Source organism: Octodon degus, unplaced genomic scaffold, assembly GCF_000260255.1.
Source record: "Octodon degus isolate 3935 unplaced genomic scaffold, OctDeg1.0 scaffold00091, whole genome shotgun sequence".
NCBI lineage: Eukaryota > Metazoa > Chordata > Mammalia > Rodentia > Octodontidae > Octodon > Octodon degus.
The window spans coordinates 10,258,110-10,266,617 of NW_004524667.1; the positions used below are offsets into that span (position 1 = coordinate 10,258,110).

The following is an 8,508-nucleotide window of genomic DNA, read 5'->3' on the forward strand; positions in this document are numbered from 1 at the left end:
AGAACCCTCGGGCCCATTCCTTGTCATAACACCCAAAGAGGGAGGTGGGCACTGCCAAGCCAGAAAGCAGAGGCAGCAGAAACCAAAACCTGGGGTACTTTATCCTTTATCCTGATGGTATTAAAGCACTAAAAAGTTTATGTTTTAAAAAAGTTTAAAGAGCTTAAAGTAGTATATCAGTCCAGTTTTATATTTTTATACCTTTGTAGTCATTTCCAAGTAGCAAGCAGCATTTACTAATAGTAACAAGTATTAGTTTTTATAACCAGAAAGAAATTTTTAAAAGAAATGTATGAACTGGAAAAAATGCAGATAAATCTCACCAACCAGAGGAAATTATGCTTCATTTTTTGGTTTAAATATGATTTTAGTCCATTTTTAGTTATGCCCCTTTCAGTTTAGTTGCTTAGTTGAAAACAAGTTGCAAAACAGAAACACCATACAAACATCATTAGTCTCAGACACACTTTGCTACCAACTCTAAAAACACCATTTCATTATATGAACTGTTTCCTTTGGCAATTTCAGAGAGCTGCAAGTAGAGCCAGACTTGCCTGCCTAGAAATGTGTGAGGCCCTAGGTTCCATGCATGGAGAGAGGGAGGGCAAAGGAAAGAACGGGAGAGGCAGACAACAAGGGAGGGAAAGACAGAGGGTGGGATAGAGAAAGGCAGGGAGGGACAAATGCACTCCAAATAGGCTGCACTAAGATTCCACTCCCAAAAATATAAAAAAGTGCTGCTACCTATTTTGGTATTGGATATTATAATTTAAAACATCTCTCTAATTAGCAATAGTGACAGAAAACAATTAAGTGATTGCCTGCAAATGGGACTGGCAGGAGTGACAGACTGTAAAGGGGCATGAGGCATTACGTCACAGGAGAAGCACTCAGAGAGTTCAGGCTCCTATACCACAAGGTAAAGCCAGAGTTCACGTTTCTTCATGAATAAGATTCGTTTTAGAGAGCTTAAAAGAATAGTCATAAAACTGCGAATATGCATGGACTGAGGAGGTCTGTAATCAACCTCCAAGCAATTGTCAATCTGAATATCCGTAACAGTATACAGATCAGGCATGTTTCATCTTGAATTTTTCTGCTATAAATTTACATTGCTTTTCAATAATATAAGATCTAAAAGTAGACTCAAAGAATGATTTAGGGTAAGAATATTTAAAGACCTTTAACTTACTTACTTGACCACTTAGTCTCCAAAAAAAATACTATATCGGGGGCCAGGGAGATGGCTCAGTGGAATAAGTGCTTCCCTGGCAAGCACAAGGGCCTGAGTTCAATCCCCGGTTCCAAAAAAAAAAAAAAAAAAAATCCTATACCAATTTATATTTCTACTAAAAAGGCATGACTTAACTGGTTTTTCCATTTCTGTCAGAAGAGATTTCAGATACTTGAAATAGTCACTGCCATTCTACAATAATTCACTGTTATCTTAATTTGCTTTTATTTGATCAATGTCTGGGATAAGCTTTTTCCTATGCAACCACCTTAGGTCTGTGCTTTCTCTGACCTCAGTTTTGCTCATGGACTGTGAGTAAATATTGCCTTCTCCTGCTTCAGCTTGTCACATCCATTATATTTACTCTTTCTCTGAAGAGGTCCTAATCCCACTGTCCCACCATCCATCTCTGGTTCCGGATTTCCCTTTGATATGCCCTCCTTGGTACCATCTGATGGTAAGCGCTGCACACAGTACACTGCAGATTCATCCCCAGCATAGTTTCAGCACCTTTCTGGCATTCTCTCATTTAATTCCCACAACAACCCTATAAAAAATACATTGCTGTTTTCTTGTATTACGGGGGTGGGGGCAACCCTGAAGCACAGAGATTAGGCAACTTATCCAAGGTCACATGAAAAAGTAGCAACACCAGAAGTTTAGGCAGTCTGTCTCTAGAATCCAGACACTTAACAACTGTTAAAGTAAATGACCTTCTAAAAGAACACAGAACTAAATGTAATGACCAGCCAGCTCTAAACATCTCAGGTTTAAAAGTCTTCCCAGTTTCCCCAGGCTCTGGCTACTTGACATGTTAGCTTCCTGAGAACAAAGGAGTATCTGGTGGCACTATGGGCCTCATGGCAGGTACTCTGTTCTTTCTCACAAAAGCTTGAGACTCAGCATTAAGAGACCCACGAAGGAACCCAATGAGTTACCATGGTCACACTGCTTGGGCCCGGTCTTCAGCCGTGGGTCTAATGTGAGCTACAGAACTCTCCCTCACTTGTTATCCTGTTGTCAGGATCAAGTGCAACAGGTGATATGTGCTGTGACCTCCCACTTCTCTACACAGCTCACCACCAAACTAGTCTTCCACATTAGGTCTCTGGCTTCCTAGTTCTGCCTAACTTTTTCTAAGCCAATACACACCACTTATGATGTAAAAAAAATAAATAATGCAAAATTTGAGGAAAATTATCATGAAAGTTAAACTTAAAAAGAAAACAATGCCTACAAGAAATGCAATGAAAAATATCAAACAGAAACTGATGCTTCTCGAAGTTTTTCAGGCTCAATTTCAGAATCACTTGAGAAGGTGAAGACAAAAAAACCCCACCAATATTAAATAAGGAGTCATTGGATGAATAAATAAAGGGATGCATTTTAATGTGTTCAGGAAGTGTAATATATCAGTATCATGAAAATTAACCTTGCTCTTGCCCTTAAGAGTTAAACAAAAGAACTGATTTTGTTAATATGTATGTTTTGTTGGTCCTGTTTTTCTATGTATAACATGATATATGTAAAATTACTAATTTAGTGGACTCTTATGAATAAAATTCACTAACAAACAACTTTTCAGTAAGATACTCTAGTCTTCTGGTAACACTAAGAGGGAGAAGTGCTTAATCCAGCCCTGACCTCCAAAAGGCAGAGCACTAGGCAGAGACCTGATGGGGTACCATGTAGAGCACCCGGAACCCCCCAAAAACATACTTGTGTGACATAGGTGAGCATAATGTAAAAAAATGACAAATTATTTTCTTTTAAAAATAAAAATTAACAACAGTAGAAATAAAAGTGGTTTTGAAAAAATTTTAAACATTAATTTTAAAGATTAAAAATGCACTGGGAAACATCTTTGGCAAGTTTGTTCCACTACACAAGCTTAGCCAGAGAGAGTTTTCAAGCCAGGGCCAAAATATTATTTCTCCTTTAAAAGATAAAAATGAGAAGTATATAATGACAGAGCTGGGGATCAGTAAAATAAGCGCTGCCTGGCAAGCACAAGGTCCTGAGTTCAATCCTTGGTACTTAAAAAAAAAAAAAGTATATAATGACAAACAATAAGAATCTAGGTAAATAAACTCACTATTGATCTTTATCTGGAGCTCATATTAGTGCCCTGATTCATACTCCTGCCAGAAATTTTCCTTAATAAAAATTACGAAGCACAATAAGCATGATGTGAATCAAAGAAAAGAGCTGGCACAGGCATTGTACACAGGGAGGCCTTTAGAGGTCAAGCTCCTCCTGTTTGTCCTGCTTCCATAATAAGCTATTTCTATCTACACAGAAAATGAGAAAAAGCAACACAAGCCTGTGGATAGCAGAGCCGATGGATCTCCCCAGCTGCCCAATATGCCCTGCTTGTTCAGAAATACCACCTGAAACATCCCACATGGCAAGAAAGGAATCAAGGCAGGAGCCCTTTCCTGCTTCTTAGACAGAAGGTTGGCTGGAGAGCGTTCAGTGAGGAGCAACAGAAGCAAGGAACATTTTAAAATAGAAAATAAAGTCCTGGACTCCTGTGGCCACAGCATTTATCGTTTGCTGGCTTTCAGAAACAACACCAACCTTTACTAGCAAAGCAATAACTACTGATCGCCAAAAAGAAACAACGCCCCAACTTTATATAGATAAATTTTCCAAGAGGTTGGATTTGACTTGATTCTTCCTTTAATATTTTATAGAAGGCAATACATGGCAAACAACTATAACATTATTTATCATAAATAAGGACTGTAAGTCCAAGCATTTGAAAAGCTACCACTGTCTTCATCATATATACCACACAGTTAGAGATGAAAGCAGCAATGGTAGAGAATGGCCCGATGGCTATATACTGCAATACATCCAGTTTATACCTAGGTAGCAAAACTTTCTCCCATAGCTCATGGTAAACAGTACAATAAAGGAGGGAAATGTTTCTGCCTATCTTTGGCTTCAAGGACTAACACCAGATTTGTATCTCCATTACCTAGGTAATTGGTAAGGAATCTCATAAAGTTGTAAATGGCAGAAGCTTCTTAGAATCATCTGCAAGTATCCATACATATTGCAATGCTGGGACATTTCAAAGCTCTCCAACTACCCAAATTGTATGGAGTACTATCCAAAGAATGCTTACTGCTGCTTTTTGTAGTTCAGGTTATGTATAATGCACTAAGTATGGTAGTATCACTCACAACAATATAGGTATAGTCAACTGTAGAAAGATCCCAGTTATAAACCAAGTCTTGGTATGTATTCCAACCTCCAGTTTCTGTAGTTCATAGACACAAAGCTGAACCACAATGAACATGGACAACAGATCGATGACCACAGCTAAAAGTTAAGTCCACTATCTCTATCTCTTCCAGCTACAAGTACAAAGTGTACCTTCTCCTAAATCAACTCTAAATAGAAAGGAAAAAGCTGGAAGAAGATTGTAATAGGGATCCTTTTCCTCTGGTTGTCCTAGCAACTCCCATACTGCAGACAGAGTTGCTGAGTGACTTCACCAACAGTCGCAGCCACCTTCTATGCTGGTGCTGGGTTTTCTGATGCTACAATTCTGATGCTTAGGGTGCTACCATGGAGCAGTGCAGAAAGCAAGTCTGCCTTCCTTATGTTGCATTCAGGCCATCCACCCCAGGCTGGGTGTAGCACTCACCCCCATAATACCAGCAGCACTCACACCCATAATCCCAGCATTGGATCATGAATTAATCACAAACTCTAGATGTCTGTCCCGTAACTGCATAGGCTTTTGGGAGACAACTAGACATAAACCATAACACCTCCCCAGAGGATTACTTAGAGCTCCACCTGCACCATGGCCCATGGTACACACTGAGACCTTGCACACTCCAGTGCTACCCACTGGTGTACCCTGCTTACTCTCTTCTTTAGGGAGCAAGCCCTTCCTCCTGAGCTCACAGGTATCTCTCTATAAGCCTCTGCTGATAGATGAGACCCCAGGATTTTCTCACTCACAGGACATGCCTTGTGGCAGAACTCAAGGCCAAACTGGAACTGTCAAGTCCTTCAGATTAGAAAGGAGGGAGCAAATTATCCCTGTTTTTGTATCATATGACTTTACTTATAGAAATATGAAAGAATCCTAAAGAAACCAACTCTGAGCTACCAAGTTTGCCAAGGTTGCATGATGCAAGAGCAATATACAGTGATCAGGTACATTTCTGTAAAATAGCAGTAAGTTCTCTAAAAATGGCATTTAAACATTGTTCCACTTAAAATACCATTTAGAAAACTGAATACTTAGAAGTTTAGGACTTGTAAACTGAAAGCTACAAATATCATTGATCTAAATAGATGGAAAGAGGGGGCCTGGCTCTAGCTCAGTTCTTTAAGTGGCTGCTTCCACAAAGCTGTCAGGCTCAGCTTATTCTAGTTCGATCCCCACAACCCTCCAGCCAGCCAAAAGTGCCCTGAAGGCATTCGAGGAGAAAAAAAAAAATCCTAAATAGATGGAAAGAGAACCCCTATTCATAGAGACTGGATAATGTATGACAGCAATGCTCCTCAGAATGATCAACAGAGTCACAGAACAACTCACAGTAAAATTCGTACAGAACTGCAAGGAATCCCAAACAGCCAAAACAAGTCTGAAAAAGAACAAATCAGAAGACTCAGACACTCTAATTTCAAAACTTATTACGAAGATAGAGTGAACCAGTGTGAGCATTTCTCAGATGAAGCACAAACAGCAAATAAATACATAAAAAAAAAAATCAGCATCATTGGTTATTCGAGAGATGCAAATTAAAACAACACTGAGATTCCATCTCACCCCAGAAAGAATGGCTATCATCAAGAAGTCAACCAATAACTAATGCTGGAGGGGCTGTGGAAGAAAAGGAACCCTTCACCACCACTGCTGGGAGTGTAGACTGGTACAACCACTATGGAAATCAGCATGGAGACTCCTTGAAAACTAGGACTAGAGGTTCTATTTGATCCAGCTATTCCTCTTATTGGTGTCTTCTCAAAAGAATTTAAAACATCATACCACAGCGACATGCACATTTATGTTCCTAGTGGCACAGTCAGTAATAACCAAATCTCGGAAACACTGCAAATACCCATCAACTGTGGATAAAAAAGATGTGAGGTTTTGCTATAATGGAGTTCTATTTTGCCATAAAGGAGGATAAGCTTGAGACAGTTTTCTAGGTAAATGGATGTTACTTGAGGCCATATTCTTTTAGTGAAATAAACTGTACATACATGTGTAAATAGCACATACTGTTTCTCTTGTATGAGAAACCAAAAGTGTAAAGAAGGACCAAAATATATAATAGGTATTATGAAATAGGAAGAAAAAGTTCAAATGGGGAGAGGACCAAGGGAGAGAGGAGGGGAAAAGGACAGAGGAGAAAAGAAGAAAGAAATGGAAACAAAGCTTTTGTAAACGGGGAGGGTAGGGACATGGGGAAAAAAGGAACCAAGTTATATCATGTACAGGTATAAATTCTCTAATCATTATGTATATCTAAAACGTACCAATAAAATCTGATTGGAAAAAAAAAAGAAGAAAAAGAATCCATTAACTAGAATTTAGAGCAACAGAAATTACTCAATTAGAAGAACGGAGATAAAATGACTAGAAAAAATGTAACAAGAGACTCAAGGCCTAGCTAGAATTAAAACAAAAGATCTCACATGTATGCTATGGAAAAGAAAAAAGAGGTTGGGGTTGAAAAAGTATCCAAGGAAACCATGACAAAGAATTTCCCAAACTCACAAGTGATAAAAACTGAGTCCAGATGTTGAGTAAGTCCCAGGCAGAAAACTATGAAGAAATCTGCAAGAACACATCAAAATTAAACTTCTGAAAAGTACAAACAAAACACCCCAAAACAAGAACAAAATTAAACCTCAAGAACAGTCACAGAAAGTCAAAACCTAGCCAGAGGGAAAAGACAATTCAAATGACATATTTCTTATCATAAACCTTGAAGACCAAAAAGAAGCTCATTATTTACTATGGGCTTTAAAAAAACAAAACACAAAGAGTTTTTCAACCCACAAACCTATCTCTACGAGAGAAGGTGAAATCAAGACATTGTCTGATGAAGGAAACCTAAAAAAAAAGAAAAAGAAAAAAGTTCAGCAAACTTTTGATAAAGGCTAGACCAAGTCCTCTAAGCAGAAAGAAAAGGAAAATGTATAAAATATTAGGAAGACACAGTTAAGTAAAAATATAGGTAAGTATATTGGAATTTCTTTCTCTTAAGTTTGTTCTGAATGATATATTTTAGATAAAGCAATAGTTACACTACTGTCTGATGTGCCTCCAAATGCCTATAGGGAAAAAGAAGATAGGGAGAAGAGGGCTGTCTACAGAGCCCAGGTGTACACCTGTAATCACAGCACTGGCGAGGTTGAAAACAAGAGGATCACTACGAGTCTGAGCTGCATAGTGAGAGACCCTATACCAAACACATGAAAGAAAAAAAAAAAGAAAGAAAGATTAGAAACAAAGCTTTTATAAATAAGGAGGGGAAGAATGGTTGAACAGAAGGTAAGGGAGTGTGAGAAAAACAATCAGGCTATACCATGTATAAGTACAAATTATCTATGCTAAATGAGTCAATTATATAATACCTACATCTTGGTGTTTTTTGTACCTCATGTACACTGATACATTTTGTACCAATAAAGTTAAATTTTTTTAAACTTCCTAAAATGTAAAAACAAAATGCTTGTAGGGAAACTGCCTAACAGAGTTATAAGAGAGGAAGAGAGGCATACATAGGGAGGCCACAGTTTTTATATTTCAATTACATTGTAAAGCAACATCACTAGGTTGACAAACTATAACAAATATACAGTGCCCCCATATACACACCAACAGTCTTTCCCCTTTCCAAGGTCTTGCTCTACATAGCTGGCCAAGAGTGGTCCCAAAATACTGAAAGGAATATTCTAGAAATAAATCATAAGTTCTAAGTTACATGCCATGCTGAGGAGTAAACTGAAACCTTGGGCCATCTGCTTTGTCCCACTCATATATCAACTCTTGGTCCAAATCAACTCTTTAAACATACGATGTCACTCAGTAGCCATTTGGTTATTCCAGAGTATCACTTGTGTTCAAATATTTTACCTAATAATGGCCCCAAAGTGCAGTAGTAGTGATACAAAGGAAGCACCAAGGAATAAAACATGAAAGAATTGATGAGTACTATGAGGTAGTTATAGGGCACATAAGAAAAACACTACACCATTTCTTCCTCTCCCTCTCCCTCTCCCTCTCCCTCTCC

General features: G+C 38.4%; 1 protein-coding gene across 8 annotated transcripts in view; it reads right to left on the reverse strand.

The window, feature by feature from the left end:
* Positions 1-8,508, reverse strand: part of Stau2 (staufen double-stranded RNA binding protein 2) — a 353,933-nt gene that overhangs the window by 140,456 nt on the left and 204,969 nt on the right. The window lies entirely within an intron of this gene.